Genomic DNA, 17,418 nt, shown 5'->3' with positions numbered 1-17,418 from the left:
TAGCTTTAAGTTTTAGACGTTCGAGGGTTGTAACCTGTTAGGGGCACGCTCCAGAGGAGACATCTGCTACACGTATTCTCTGGCCCGAAAGAGCCACATGACGAATCGTATGCTGACGCAGCAGCTGACTGGACAGGCATTAGTCTTTTCATGCTTCTACACTTTACCTAATTTACCTCCAATTTGATTCAGGACCTAAGCACAAGAACTATTTCTCGCCCCCCAAATTCTCAGACTTTGCCTAGCTAGTCCTTTGCCTGTGAAAAAGTACAGTTTTTCTCTACTCACATCAGCCAACCAACTAGTTGCTGTGTACTGCGCTGAAACTAGTACTAGTGGTTGTAAGCAGTTGTCGGCCCTATAGCAGTTGACCGTACCAAGCTAGCCAGCAGCTTTCTATCACGGAAACTTTACCGGTAAAATAGGTACCCGTGCTGATACAACTCTCCTGAACTCTTTTTCCCTTGCTGCGAGTTCCTCTTGCTTCAACAAAAGTTCTCAGACTCACAGGCTGCATCGTCCGTATTAACGCCCCGGCATACCACCATAAACGGGGCAATGAACGGAGCCGTCGCACCCATACCTCCTGAGAGGTTCACCCTTTCATTCTCGTTCACCCCTTAAACCCCCCGACGTTCTCTTTTTGGAATCCTTGGCTATGGCGGTAGGACCGACGAAAAATCCTTCACCGAAAATTAGAAGTTCAGTGTGTCTTTTGCATAGTTTGGTCTATCCTAGCCAGGACGAACTAGACGATTTATCCGTCGTCTCCGAAAGCTTTAAAGCGATACGGCTTTAAATACGGTCCTCCACGCTACTCGATTATAGATCTTACATTAATAGTTAAGTTAAACGCAGGCCTGGTCCTTGTTGGGAATCTCTGGCCGTGTCACAGCATTTAGCTAGAAAGTGGCGAGAGAAAGTAAGATTTACCGATGTTACTAGTTCCCTGTTTACTTCTGGCTGGTTAGCTTCGCTAAACCAGTGTAAAAAATGAAGTGTCGAGTCGAACATAGAATGAAGTGCTATGAGTACTTTAGAAAAAGGGGTGCTATCATGTAGAAGGAGTGCTAATGTACTGAATGCAGTTCAGGACTGGGTTTGTTATTATACGCAAGCTATATTACAAAAGAAGTCAAAAGGTAATGTTCATTTTTCTAAATTTTATATTACAAAGTGCGTTGTGTTTTGTCGAGTGTGTCTAAGTACCTGCTATGGCACCAAACGTTTGTTAACTGCAACACATGGCACTTCCTAGATGTTGCATTGGCAAGAACGGTGTCGATATTGTGCACGCATGCGATTTTCACCAACCCTATGTGAGCCATACTTAGCCTTTCCGCTGTACAGCTGCTCAGTTATTCTCCGTACCGCTATCTGTTGAAGCTGGCCGTGGTCGCAAATCATCGTGGACATAGACGTGGATATGCATGCGCATTGGCGGTGACGTCAGGGGAGGCGGATGAGAAATAGGGCGAAAACAAATGAAGAATAATTTCTTCCTTGTTACGCTTAGTGGTTATTATAAACTACGTACACTCTCGTGGTCGATCAACTACCTAATGTCTGCGATTCGGTCTGTGCGCCGGTGTTACTGTTACCCAACGGAAACCGGGTAGGAGTGATTAAAGGATATGTAAAAATCACTTCTTCTGCTTGCTCCGAAAAACATGCCTCGAACAAAATCAACTGTCTAGCTTGCAAAATTTGTTATTGAAGTAATTCAATAATGAATATATATATATATATATATATATATATATGAAAGAAACTAGAAATAGGATATAGAGTTGATGTCTTGAATCGTAAGCATTTAAGGTAAGATATAAAAATAGGTGTTACGGGTTACGTCCTCTGTTTGGCAAGTAGATACTGATAATTAACAGAGCTTAGGCTGATAACCGCTCACGTGTTCTCCGGAGACTATGAATTCGGGTATTTTTTTAATGGGGTTTGTCGGATCACTACGGCAATAAGATTGTGATAAGTTCCTTATTACACTCAAAAATGCTTCTGGATCGTATTTTCCTTGATCACTGGATTCTCTCAACCGGCTCTTCTCCCACATACATTACTCCGTTCCAACCCCTAATGTTTATGTTCAAGAGAGACCTCATTAAGGTAGGCTCATCAGTTGACTCACGCTCAATCATATATGCATTACCTAAATTTTATCGTTTCGGCTGTCCGCGTTCGTGACCGAATAGCCGATCCCACTGCCATCACGCGACTGTGTCATCTGAAGTTGGTATATGGTGACCCGCGCATCAAGCTTGAAGTCTCTTCTCCAGTCCTCCGGGAAAGAAAGGTTGTTTCTGTAGCTCTGTACGCTCAAACCATCAGTCACATTATTCACAGGTATAGGTGTGGTTTTAACAATTATTAGGGCATGTCGTGGATTTCAATAAGTCCAAATTAGTTAAGTTACCGGTTTTCTAACTAGTGCCGAGTGCTTCAGGTTTTTGTCAACTTGTTGCAGCTATCGTTAAGGCCGATTTTATTCATGTCGTGCACGAATACTAATCAACGAGTCTTTCCGTCTACCTTTTTATTGGAATTCGAGTTGATGAGGAGATATTCATGTTAAATATACTCATAAATTAATAATATTAAATATTGGCAAAGTGGTCCTCGTTCGTCAAAGTCACAGACGAGGTTTTTATCGTTTGATCGCCTACCGCTACAAGTGAAGCAGCCATTTGGTGCATACAGCTGTTGAAGAATCGAAGATTATAACGTTTCAGCTTTACAAACGACCGCAACGCCCAAGCGAGACATCGCCGAGCTTCCTAGCTTCATACGCTACCCGTGACGATTTCTCTAAGCGTAGTAGCTCGGCACGTAGTAAATTAAATGAAACGTTAGAAATACTAATGCCACTTTCAAAATAATCCGCGCTTACAGTACTAACAATTATTGTGAAATATACGCAGAAGCGTTTTTTTCTTCATTTCTCGTTTCTAATATGCTCAGTTTATAATTTCCGTATATATTTCGTTAGTTAGTGTGTGACATTACTAGCGTGCCATGTGTTTTTATTTATTTATTTTTTTCTCTTTATCAGATTCTGTGCCCCTTTCATAAAGAGAAGTTCCGTATATATTTTTCTGCTGATCAACATTATCCCGTAACTCGTATGTGTCTCGTCAAAGAACGCCCAGCATATAACAGGTCTACGTTGTTAGATTCAATGCATACGAATATATTAGACGATGTGCAGACACGCAATAGGTTTAGGTAGAGCATTTAAGATTCGTGCCGGTACTCCTCGTTTGACAATTTTGATTATACATTATATAGTCAAATAGTGAATCCGTATATGATAAGTGTATAATCAAGCATTTCATATGCGTATATACATGTATGTCTTGTTTGTAGAGTTTTGTGTCTGCTTCTCACAAATAAAGAGATGTCTATACTTTTCTGCGAGATCTGCAATTACAGAGGCAGCGGAAGGTATGGAGCTATCAAGCAGAAACGTTTATAGGGTAAACGATACGCGTACGCAGCAAACCTATTTAGTAAAATTTATGAAATGGTTTCTACGACCTATTCATAATGGTCGGCTTGTTACCACGAAGCTAAATGCATAGATTTTCTACGATCAGGTCGTTCAATAGATATCACGTTCGTTCGTATGTAAAGTAATTGTCATGTGTTTATCTGTATGTGTGTGCATTACTTATCATTCTAGAATAAACGTTTGACGACTATCAGTACACAGTTATCACCTAATATAATAATGACAACAATAATAGTAATATGGGTTTTTTTTTTTTATCAAACCAAAGTTATCAGCTAAGGAACTGCAATCAGGTCCATACAAATGGGCTCGACGGGCTAGAACACGCATCGCGCAATGTTATCATGTCTTGAATCTGTCAACTTATTATCTTATTATGATATCTCTTCGCGGCACGTATGCTATTATAGAAGCGGACACCCTTCGTGACTCACAGCGAGGAACTTAGGGATGCTTGTGCATGCTGTTAGGTATAGCCAGCGCGGTTCGATAATTCAGACCGTCTTGGAACCTCCTTTCATTTGTTCAACTTTCGTTTAGCTTTCTGTAGCGGGACCGGCTATACTCAAAACCTTGTTGTCAAAACGTTGGTCTTTCGGTGAACCCACATGGTTACAGGCTCATGAAATATGCGTTTGTTCTCAGTATAGCTCGAAGCTGTAGATTCTTCAGAACAAAGAAGCCATAATTTTGTAAGAAGCAAAATGTCTGGACATAATTTTTAACAGCTAATCATGATGATCCTAAAAAAATCATTTAACTAAAGAGGTTTACAAGTTTCCGTTTACACGTTACTACCTCATCTGCTGTTTAACTTCACAGTTTTAACTGTTAATCGCCTTAGTTATCACATGTTGAGCCCCTCATTCATATTCATGATTTTTGTTTTGTAGCTCTACATCTGTGCTATGGCCATATTTGACTAGCCTGTAAGTTTATCCTGACGTTTCACTCAGACAGAGTAATCATAATAGCAATAAGAAAAACAGTATCATACCTTCTTTAAGGCATGTATTGACATTCGCGGAAATTTTCGAGTCATTTATGATAGGAGCTACCACGATCTAGAAGGAAAACAATTAGACGGAATGCCTCAGGTCGCATTTTTAAAGGGTCGAGGTACTATAGTCATTGGTACGCTTGAACAACTGGGAATGCCAAGAAACTATGCAGCATCGCAATTCCGGATATTGCTAATTTTACTTAGTACCGTACTTTGAGTACCGTATTCAATTAGTAAACAGGTTGATATGTTAAGAGGACATTAAGGACATGAAACCCTCACTATGTATGATTGATAATGAAAATCGATTACACATAGAACACTCAACGGTTGTGCTTTGCAACCCGACGCTTGTGTTGCCGGTATACGCCTACCTAAAACGGACACGCTGTTACGATAGGAAAAAAAGTAGGAGCAAGAGCCAAAACACTAGATTGAAGAGCTGTTACCCGCATAGATGATACTTCGATACTCAACCGGGCCCAGCATCGGCTTTGACCAAGCCCAACTATTTTTTACTGGTGAAACCGTAATTGTCTTGAGATAGTGTCAATACTGTTTTAAACAGAGTTAAGTTCAGCACTTGTACGAGAGCTTTTTCGGCTTTATGTCGACGTCTCTTACTGGGAATTTACCTAGAAAACATCTAGGCTTTTGTCGCCCTTCAATATCTTTTTGAAAACTGCTAGAATGTAATACCATGTGTGTGATTTTAGCGCGCATACTGCTATTTGCCATATGAAACAATCGTTGTGAGTCTTATTTTCGGTACTGCCTTCGGCTGGCCGCCACGACTAGAAAGCGAAGTACGGCCACGTTCGACTTCGAACACCTTCCGTGTTGCTAGGTTTTATACGAAAAATCATTGAAACCACGCCATTATGAACACAACCATGATGTCTACGCTATGCCTGCATATATACCTCAATAAGCCTCTTTTGCTTTAGGAACACATGGCAGGCTTAAACAGAAACCTTAATAAGAACATTAGGTTTAACGTCGTTGGTGTGATATTCCTGCCAAATCTGTCAAAGTCGATATTATCGCTCTAAAAAAAATGTACTTTGCATTTAGACTTAAGATTCTAGTAACGCTTCGGGATACAGTAGCATTAAAAACCCGTAAGCTTTCCCTTATCGCTTATTTCCTATAGTATTCGAGCACGTAACGATAGGAGGTAAAGTCAACATGAACAGCCTGTTCTTGTTCCATTTTTGACCGTACTCGTAGACGATAGGCAATAATCTCTGTCAATTTAGAAATGCCCACTCTGGTTCGTACTGCAATCTGTCGTATGGTAACGAATTTCGATGCCTTAGTCCATCGCAGTACCTCCTCTCTTCACGAAAAATCCTACAAAAACGACTTGACACGTAAGAGCGTTCATCCTGAACTGTGTTTCTTCTCAAAGCCTTTTTTAATAAAACAACGCTTCGTCGCTGGTGTTGTTCGGAGCATATCGACTACCAAGTTAAACCCTATCGTCCTGTCAGAAGAGCAGTTGTTTTGCAGGCCACTTGCAATCCTTTACTCCTTCTGACGTTTGAACGCCAGTGAAAGCCTTGAGCATGATGTTCTGTCCCGCTTTATCTAGGATACATCACTACCAGCCAGTCAGGACTTTGACGAACTGTTGCGCTCGCAAATCAACGACAACAGGTCACTACGACAATAAAAACAGCCCAAAAATATTGCTATCCACCGCAAGACTAAAACTCGTTTACGATGCTCGAAAATAAGCTACGCCGATGCTGCTAGTACGATCTTACCTGTCTCATAATCGTTATACAAATAGGCCCACGCCAAAAATCAACGCTTTTGCTCTTTTGTCGCCCTTTGATGTTGCAGTCACAAATATCTATGCGGAAGCCAGTGCGACACAGTTTCCAAAAGCAAAGTTTGGCGACAGAGGCGAACGGTTTTGTGCTTTCGCAATCTCTGATGGAAAACTCTTCGCCAAAGCGATATCTAAATCTTCACTATTAACAATATGATTTGCAATAGCTAGAACGGTACAGTAGATCGTTTCGGTTTTCAACAATCTCCGACTGCTTGAGCCCGCTACGTTTGGTATATGTTAGATCCCATTGCTTTCGCTATTTTCTTAACCAAATTTTCCACGGAGCGTTTGTTTTTAGCTCGCCAAGGCGGGATCTCTTGACACAGTCTTAAGGACTACATGTATATTCTTGCAAGTCGGATGATTGCCGCTCCTCTATGAACGTTTATCTATATTGATTCGGCAGAGTAGCACTAACGTGCTGAGGACAAAAATACAACATTAGCAATGCTAAACGAACCCATGTGCTCTCAGACTAAGCAAAACAGCCCGAGGCGTACCAACCTCTTTTTACGAAGCGAACGACTGCCGTGTCCCTGTAGCGTGAGGATCTATCGGCTGTATTGGCTACACGTTCCAGGCTATCGTATAGCTTAGTCCACGATGGTATAGTAAAACAGGGAAACAGACAGGCAAAGTGGTATGCCGTATAAACAAAAGAAACGCGCCAACCACATGTAAATGTTGGTGAGAGTTAAATATAATAGATAGATTCTCAATTATTTTGTACGTTACTCTGTCGTAGTTGTTTGGCAGCGAAACCGTAGGAATGGCGATTAGGCCAGCAGCCAAAACACTCCCCGTGGAAAGCCATATTATCTGTCGCACATGACTTTTTTGGCCGAATAGGGTATATCTTGAGGGCTCGAGGCCGATCGCAAGGATGATAGAAGTCTATTTGTTATAATATAGAATAGTATCGCTGGGTCTAAAGGAATAATATTACAGATCGGTTTTCGTTTTTTTTGAAGTTCATCATTGTTTCTGTAGACCGAAATACGTTACCATAGAACAAGAGGTGTGTACGGTGCTTTTAGTGCCTGTGAGTATGTCTGACTATGGGACCAGATGTTTAGATTACTGTTTTTCTGCCACGTTAGCCTGCGATAGATATAATCCTGAGATAAATGCTACCCAGGTATAAATGAGCAATGCATTTTGTTGCGATTTTTTGTTTTCTAACCTTGTCGACATCAATTCCAGTTATACATTTTAGACGACGCTGGCGCTAGTAGTTCTCGAATCCTGTCTTGACTATAGACAGGCTTCTGCCAATTATCGCTCTGTACCAAACGGAGAAGAAGGACGCACGAATTCACGATACCAGCTAGCTAACCAGTAGGACGCCATCTTGTATTTATATATCGCGTAACCTGGATCACTAAGTTTTGCGGAAACACTGGTTTATCATTGCCATAGTATTAATAAATTATCTAACATAATTACTCAGCTCCAACTATATAGGAGTGGCCGAACCGATTCAGTAGATTAAGATCAGTGTGCTGAATAAATACAATATCTATAAACGTCTATTTATAGTCTAGAAGAAATGATACTTCTTGTGCGATCAGCCAATTGTCATTGATCTTCCAGCCTTTGTCAAGCCGCGATATATTAAACGAAATCTGTCAGCATGACGATACAGCTGTCAGCATTGTGGCGCTCCATTTCCAGTAAATTGGTAGTACTATGTTAAAGAAGTCGTCTTTATTCTATTGTACATACGCATGTATCGTACACAACGCAATACTAACTAATAACGCCTACTGCTCTAGAAGGATTTTCATCTATTTTAGGCAGGCTAGTTATAGCAGACCCACCTGCTTAATAAAGAGACCGTTCGCCCCTGTACCGCTACTAGAAACGAGTGCTATTTCCCGGGGCATCTGCCACCGATCGTCCTTCTAATCTACACGCTAAATGCGACAAGAAGATGGGGTAAAATCAATGTCACATTCTCCTTTCGCGTTGGCAAACGGCAATTTTTTTGCCATTAAATTAACGTTTCACCCTGACTTTCCGCATCGCTAAAAACTTTTCCCGGCGTGTTCCATTATTTAGCGATTGGCTGATTACAGCTTTCCTGAAGCATCAATGGACAAGAAGATACGGAGATCCCTGGAATGATGTTGTTCACTGGTAAATTATGGAGAGTTATCCTTTCCCAGGCCGTCATATTAGGCTAACATAAACCGTTGGACGGCAAACTGCGATGACATAGTTTAGGGTTTATGTTTGAGTGCAACGTCGGGCATGAAGTTTAACTAGTGTTATTCAAAATAATCTATTGCTTGAGAATCTCCTTCCTATAAGGCAAGCTGCACGCGAGACCCGGTGGATGCCTCAAAAGTAACGGGTCGCAAGCCCGTTGATATTCTTGCATTTTCGTTGTATGTATATATATATATATATATATATATATATATATATGCGATTTGATTTTTCTGTCCCACTAAGGCAGTATTTCACACTCGTATATCATGACTTTACTAACAATGAGATATCATTGTAGTCTGGACTCGATTTCAGAGGTTCCATGCACGAAGTGTGCACGAGCGCTCATTCGATAGACTTTACTATATCGTCGTACACAGGATCGCATTGAAAGTACGTCTTACGTTTCAGCCAATGAATTTGCTGGCAACCGAATTCTGCCAATATCTCACTAAACTCTTATTGTTCAGACAAGAGATGAACAGAAAGTCTAAAGTGGTCGCTCCTACGTAGGTACTTTCCATATGTAGCGTGATAAAGCAAACACCTACGCACAAATCCAGCATCCTGAGCAACGTAGCCTGAGCAGATGTATCCGATTAACGCGCTATAGCTTATATTTGACTGTGGTAGGTATATCTTATGCGTTATTAATTAATCTGCAGCCCGAATTGAAAAATACATTGGTTTCCCCAAGCTGGCTGAATTAACCGCAGTACCCCGTAGAACAGTGCTGAAGACGTCTGTTAGTGAACGTTCTATAGCCAGATAGCTTACACATCCGCTAATTTCTCTAAAATGATCGAATAAAGCCCATGGAGAACCGTGAAGATATGCAACGACGTATGCGCAGATGGACTCTAAATACTTGTAGAAATTAGTACGAGATCCCGTGGGAGTCTTTCCGTTTCCTCTTCTCCTATTTGCTAACCTCATTCAGTTTTTGGGCGTTAGCATCCTGGTGCATACTAGAAAACATCATTGGCTGGTCTTGCCATTGGACCGCCACACGAGCGTACCACAGCCGAAGCGGTAAGACTAATGGAGTTTTAGCTTTTAAAACCTAATTAATTACTAATGACATCTAGATGAGTGTTGTACCACGCACGCGAGATGGCATTCCATTATGGTGGTGGTCGGTAACTCGGCTGGTCCGTCCAGCGGTCTTTGTGTGGCTCCCGGAGATGATATGTGGGCCACACTGATCCACCACGGGGAATTCTGGGTCGACTCTGAGTAGCCTTTGGGTTGATGCTGGTTGGGCAACGATGGTCAGCGATAACGTCGGCTGTAGCAAAGGGACGTCACGCCAGTCTCTTCGTTATGTGACGCTGGTACGGTACAGGAGCACATTGCGGACATCGCTCTCGTACGTTCTCCCCATATTCTAACTGGTTAGAGGTCCTGCGATCCGTATGTCCGGAATCGGTTCTCCTGCCAGAGCTGCTGTCTGGCTGCTTTCTCTCTACGAGTCCCAGGAACAGGCGCTAAAGTGTTTGTCAACGTGAAAACTCAGTTGTGTAGTGAGGTGACAAAGGGAAGCTGTGAGCACGTAGGGTACATATTATGGATGTGTCTATGTGAGCTAAGTTTCAATGTATGAGGTGGCGAAATGCATGGTTTTGTAACAAGCTTCGGACGGGAGCGTGGTAGGACACTCTGTACAACGACAATATATATGAAGAGAATATTTGTGTAATAATAAACAGTAAATCATAATTGGCGCCAAGGGTTATCAGAGGTGCTCATAGGTGCTGACCACATAGTAACGATATGAAAAAAGGGAAGTTATTCAATTATGAGTATTATTGGAATTAAGGGACACTACGAGCTGAGTTCAATATTGTATTCCTTTGTAAGTGGAATCTAATGGCTTCGCTTATGCTGCCGTCAATATTTTACTTAAAGTTAATAGTGACTAAGGTAGACCAGTGTGAATATGTGCCTATGGGCAATCTGTGTTCGTGTCTCTGTTTAACTGAAAGTTGCGGTAGCCACAAATGCTGACACGCAAAGCTGTCTGAACAGCAAATAGAGAAATCTCGCCAGAAAACAATGTTTTATCACAAAATCGATGAGAACCATTCGGATCAGATGATTTTTACCAACGTGACGATCTGCGCACTCGATGCTCGTCCCTTATGCTAGCTTACTCTGTGGTTGCCGCCTTGTCAATTATCTATGCACAAATCGAACACTATTGGCTACCGGTTTGCGCTGAACGGCTCCAGCCCGGAAGCCGTTTGTATTCCGAGGAAGCCATAACCCAATCATGAGCTGCAGATCTTTCTTGCATTAGGCTCGCACCCGACGTAACGGATGCGTCAGGTCTTCGGCAGTTCATCTTCATCGCAGTGTCGAACGAAGTTAGCATCGCATTCTGTTTGCCGTAAGCATAGTAACACGAGGTGTTCGCCTTTTAGTAAATTACTTTCGACGACAAATGGCCTTTGCTAAGAAAAGACGGACAACGGAGCATAAGGCTGAAGTTACAGCTACGGCGAGAGCGAAGCCGACATATAACAATAATGATTATGATCGATAAAACAAATATCTAGTATTAAGCAATCTTTCCTTGTAACGCCGCATTAATCGTTATGGCAGCAGAATTAGCGGTGGCGGTTGTAGATAGCTTTGGCTATCTTAGTTTTGTAGTGCTGCGGCCAGCAGCAATAACAACACATGGGTGGTTCGGTCCGATGGACCCCAAGAAGCCCTCACGATTCGATTAGTAGACACGTATTGTAAGTGAGCGAGATAACGAACATTGAAATAGCGCACGCCGTAGCCCTGGGTACTGCAAGAAAATGGCCAGTGAACAAGGCCATGATGGACTGCAAATTGGACTGTCCAATCGGGCATGGTTAGGGGCCGGCCTGTTTCGACGACAGGCCGTAAGCTTTCTAGGCATGAAGCCTGAGGCATTACTCTCGCAAGGATTCGAGCACGCGTCCGGGCAGGGCCTACTAAACGCGACTTGGTCAGTGCTACGAGGCGTGTACTGCTTTTGCTTGAAATGGAACCCAAGCTGATAAGCAGGGTGAAAACGTTCGATGATCGTATTCCGCAACATGAAAGTGAAAATAAGCGGTGATGTTTTGCAACCGGACACGAAAGACAACTTTAAGTTATAAACTGTTTCCTTACTGGCTATACTTTTTTGAGTTACGCCTAAAGATAAGTAACATATGTATATAAGTTATGAATGTCAACCTGAAATATTATTCCGCATGAAAGTTCAGGTCTTGAAATAGATACGTTTGCCTTGCCCGCTGCAAATCAACTGCCTGATGTAATCGTTCCGTAGTTTTACACGCTATCGATACCTATAAACTGTTTCGCATAGCAAATATGAAGGATGAACTAAAATGTTTTTCCATCTATTTATATATACGTGAATCACGTTAGCTTACGAGCAGTAGCTTCTTAGACGGAACTCTGTATTGTTAAGTGGCGCAAAGATCACCCGGGTTGGCATATTGTCTTTACATTTCCGCTAGCCGCAGTCAAATCGCTATTCAAAATTTCCCGGGTTACTATCTGTTTTCCTTTTGTTCATTTTGAGGAAACGCTGCAATCGAATTTACTCGAAAGGGCTCGGCAGCGTTTAAAGTAAACTCTTCAATGTGTTAACCGGATCGTGCTAGCACAATTCGTGTAATGCGTCTATGCACCTACGAGTGCATGGATTTGCCTTAAACATTGATATATCGCTATGCATAGACCATATAGAGTAATATCTATACGTATTTATTGTGATATCGTGTTGTCAAAACAGTGACTCCGCGTTCTCTACATTTATTTCTCGATGTTTTTCGTCGAAAAGATGCCTGTGCAAAAACTCCACCCCTGCACAAACAGACCGCCTCGACGGAAGGTGCCCTTAGCGACTTAGCTTCGGCACAATAAAGAGCTTCCATACGACCACGAAGCTTGAGAGCTGTTAGACGCTGTCGATATAGACCGCGCAACATACCAGAAGGCAATGCATATTGAAATGCTATGTACACTTTAAGAGCCCACCATATTTCCTCATTATGCAGTGGCGAGTGTTTGTCGAACTGTCTAGTACGCAGCCACAACCGCACGTGACCATCAGATTGAACCTATATTTGTTTTAATAAAGTTTTTTTATGGCGCAAAACAAGTGACTGGAAGAGATGACACTATCCAAATATTTATACTCAACAAAATGCTCACAGTGGAACACGTTTCTATTTGTTCCTTAAACGCCTATACGACTAGTTATATGTAGACTAAAGACGGTCGATCCGGGGTTAATGATGTGAAGAACACCGTTCCCACGGTGTTCAGTGCGGTGTTCCGTTGAGCGTCCAGGATAGAACACTTCGTGCGTGTGTTATTACGGAAGAACAGTTTTACATGAGCGACAAGCATTGTTTCCGAGTGTTTGTCTTTTTTTAGCTTTTTGTGCGTTATTTCTACTATGCATACATACATACATACATACATCCATCAAACAAGCATTTCTAATAAAGGCTTATTATTAAAAGGTATTTTTTATTTGGCGACAAAGACGATAGTTCCTTAGTCTTACGTGCAGCTCATCGAATCATCTAGAACGCCGCTGCTTGCTCCCCTGTAACATAAAATAGCTATATGAAGTACGGACAAGCTCGGCGTAATTTCTCTGTTGACAAATAGCTCTGCCTCTACTCAACAGCTGGTTTATTCGCGCTTACTCACCCTTTCACTGCTACGATTATGTGTTATGATGCAAATATGGCGGCGTGATCTCTATTCGAATACGGCAGAGAACATGGAAACAAACACTGCAATATTGTGCATATTTACTATTAAGGACATCGTCTGTGTGCTTCTCGTCTCCTGTCCAATTTCGATAATTTATGACACGATACATTTATTGATATAGCACTACATATCGTTACCGAGCCAAAAGACGCCGCCCGTATTACCTATACCTAAATAACCCTTCGTCAACAGTTTCCTGGCTAGAGCAACAGGCTCACAATGGCCATCTGTTTTCTGACCCTTTGATTACACTCACGTCCGGAGCGGTCCAACACTGATTTCCACATTTGTAGTTTATTTCTGTTTTTATTGAGATTTCATGGCTCTAATAAACGGCCGAAATCTCCTTGACCCGCACATTCTACTAACTGAGTCATTACCAGATTGCGTCGATTGTGATCATGTAAAAAAACATCGCCCGGAGCCAATGATGCCATTGCAGCTGTGTGAGAGCTGTGATTTAGGATTGACATGACAACTAACCTGACCATAGTTGGACGGTTTGTCAAGCTGAACCAATGCATAGGTGATGGGTTGTGTTGGTGTGATTGGGTTGACTAATCGTCATGGCCAATTGACGACTGAAGGAACGGTAAAAAAAAAAATAGTTAGACGCGGGTACGGCAAGGTGGAAGCGAGCAGACCGCTGAATTGTAACGCTAAAAATTAATGGAAGATTGATAATTGGTTATTATGAACTATTGGCTTGCTTGAAACATAACGATAAACTTGTTTGACCCCGTCATACGCGTTACGCAAGCGAAATTTACGGTTTGCCAATAATTTTTTTTGAAATCACCAAAACTACTATGCGAATTTTTTCGAAATCAAAAATCACAGGTTACACACATTGAGAAAAAATGCGCCATGCCCAACAAATCCAAACATTTGTTAGTTATTGCACAGAAAACACTGAGTATTCATTAGGGATACGAATCTAAACGGACGTTATTGTCGACCGAGTATCGTAGTCATGCTGTTATAGCTATTGTTCCGCTTGATTCGTGGGGCTAGCGACCCTAGTTTTTGTTCGAAATAATCGTTTACGCGAACTAGACACTCGACCCACGTAATCTTAAGTTCATTTCAAACTGGCATACGTCCGAACGCAGCTTTCACTCCGTACGTTATAGCGTCTGCTTGGTAGCGATAGTGGCAGATAAGCGTCCAGAAGAAGCGCTGTTGCGGCACTTTGTGCGTCGTCCATTGGGGTTGATGGCGCGCAACATTGCCAACGGCCGTCGTCTCCGCCCTCGCGCAGGCCATTGCTGACGTTCAGTGTTTTACGGCAAGCGACGGGACAAGAAAAATTGATGAAAAATGTCTTACATTATTTGTTCTCTTAGGAACTCGCTAGCTGTTGGGCTGTTAATTGCTATAGTTGTTTGTAAGAGCGTTGTTATGGTAAGTTGTTAAGTTGATGGATAATGCTCGTCTATGTTTGGTAATTAGTTAACGTTGAAGAGAAATCAAGTTGGCCTTGCCTTGGGCGGACCACTGAATGTCAAACAGTTACCATTGGTATGACCATAAAAATGACTTGAACGACCCCGTCCGGTCGACAATACTGAAGTAGTTGTACACGGATGGATTTTCGTTAGGGATCTATGAACAAATAATCAAGTAAATTGACAGTAAAATATGACCAGGGGGACAGGTGGTAACGCAATACAACACCTTAGATTGGCAAAAGTTGCAATTCTCGTCGACTACATAAAAAGATGTTCGATTCGTGGTACTCTCTGATAACGTCCTCGTATAAACGAACTATGAAATGTTCCCGATATTATACCGCTACGATGGATTGGAGATAATTATACTCGCATATGCGTTGTCAGAGAATTTCTGCGTGATTTAGATAAAGGGCAAAAAAGCGTGCCTCAATGCTGACCTATTGCGATTCGAATTAGTTTCTAGTAGATGCTAACTATATGTCCTGCTACGCAGCGAGAAAATCTCTGGGCCGAGGATTCGTTGGGCGTCGCCCAGCAATAGAATCCAGTCTCTTGATTTGTTGATTGTTTTTATTATTTTCGAAAAAATTCCCCTGTTCTGATGCGGCAAAATCGTTCAGTAGCTCTTTACGAATCATCGATCGTTTATTCGATACAATCAATTGATTTGTTTCATAGACGCCAACTATGCTTCGACGTTAGTCCAGTAATTCTAATGATAGCTCACAATAGAGGCGATATCAAAACCAATATTTTTCATTATTTAGTTAGCTTCATTAATTCCTACAGACCTCTGCGTACATTCTACTTAATTCCAGCTAGCTAATGCTTTTTACTAAATGAAAAGCGTCTAATTGTATCCACAACGAAGTCCGCAACCCTCAAGAAAAGAATGAAGAAGATACTTGATGTGTCATCTAGTTTGTAGAACTTTTTTCGCTTGTCTCAAAGTTTTCAATGTTATCACCGGCTTGCAGGCGGCCCCTTTAATTAGTCGCAAGATCAGATGAGACCACGCAAAACGTCTTTGATGCCGGTCGAACTGCTCCGTCCACTAGATTAACACGCGGAGCTTTGTCAAGATCTTGCCAGACAGTCGACCCGTGGCCCTTTTATTTTCTTACCCACGGACGGCCAGGCCCCTGCTTTCTACCCGTGTAGCTGACACGTACCTACTTACTAAATATTAAGGTATGCCTAGGCTCGGCTGTTCCTAGAAATGGAAGCGATGTTCCGGCAAGCTAGGCAAACATTAAGAAGACGCTTTCATAGTAGTGTTGATAATAACTCATATTCACTATGGCGGATTAGTCTCTGGTATCCCAGTACCCGACCTAGCATTATTATACGTTTATAAGCAGACGTCCATACAGACAAATATATTATTAATCTCTAAAATATGTGTTTGTATCGTTTTACACAAATCGGCCGCCTTAGCTAAGCCATCTAACTTGCATGTAAACAATATATTGGGAACTATTTTTCTATTTAATTTTTTTCATTTTGATTAGCTCTGATAATGATGACCTAATGTGGTTCGATAAAGGAAAAACACAGTATCGTATGGTAATGAAAACACGTAAATACTTTTTCTGCGTTATTTGCTTGATTTCTAAGAGCTTTTCTGTAGTGTGCAGTTACATATCTTTGCGGAGCATTGTTAATAATTGTTAGGTTTATCTTTTTTCTTCATTCTAATGTAGCCTTATTGTAGAACAAGATACAAACATTCTAGCTGAGAATAGCTTGGCCTGCAAGCACTATACATGTGTGGCTCTATAATTAGCGAGAGATTCCACTTTGGCTATAAAAAAATAATCACTTGAATGTTGGCGGGTCAAACGTTTTCGATGAATAGCATCATCGACGGCGTAATAGAGAACTAATGCATAATCGCTCTTCGAAACTCTTCAGTACTTCGAGCTATAATAGACGGTAGGAAACAAACAGACTACGGCAAACAGGTATAAAAAGGCCGGTAAAAAAAACCTAAGTTGCTTCTGTGTCTGCTAGGTCGTAGGTTATGGTATGTTCTGCAAGGCTTAACTTATTACGGATAGTGCGTATTTAAGGTCTTTGAATCTATAAAGGCGTAAAATCCAGTTATAAGTCACCTCAGTGAAGAGCAGGCGATCGCGGCGTTGTTGGATCTCAATTAAATTCGAGCCAAAATGTAATCTCATGTAGGAAATACGTATTTATGCTCGTCGTGTTCTTTGTTTTGTGATACACTTTCAGCACTGAGGTATTCTACTGTAATAGTAAACGCTATTAGTACAAAAAACTTTACATAGTTTGTGCGTAACCTGTCAGAGTTCATCTTTATAGAGCCGTTGAAGCGCACAGTCAGTGCTTGATATATTAATGCAGCCAGATGTAAAAGTGAAATATTTTCCATTTAGTTTATAATCCGGGTGCGTGTTTTTCTAATTCCCTCGACTACCATGAATGAAGTGACAGCCGGATGAAATTCAATATACGAGCAAGGGCTAAAGACCTCAGCGTAGTGTATTTCCTACTGCTGACTCACGGCTTGAAGAAATAGAAAAGCCTTAGAGTAAACAAACGTGGGTTTGTCTGGGCCTTCACTGGAGCGCCAATGAACCCCCGA

Source organism: Varroa destructor, unplaced genomic scaffold, assembly GCF_002443255.2.
Source record: "Varroa destructor unplaced genomic scaffold, Vdes_3.0 BEIS01000002.1, whole genome shotgun sequence".
NCBI lineage: Eukaryota > Metazoa > Arthropoda > Arachnida > Mesostigmata > Varroidae > Varroa > Varroa destructor.
The sequence above is the reverse complement of the archived record's forward strand: the minus strand, read 5'-3'. Positions refer to the sequence as shown.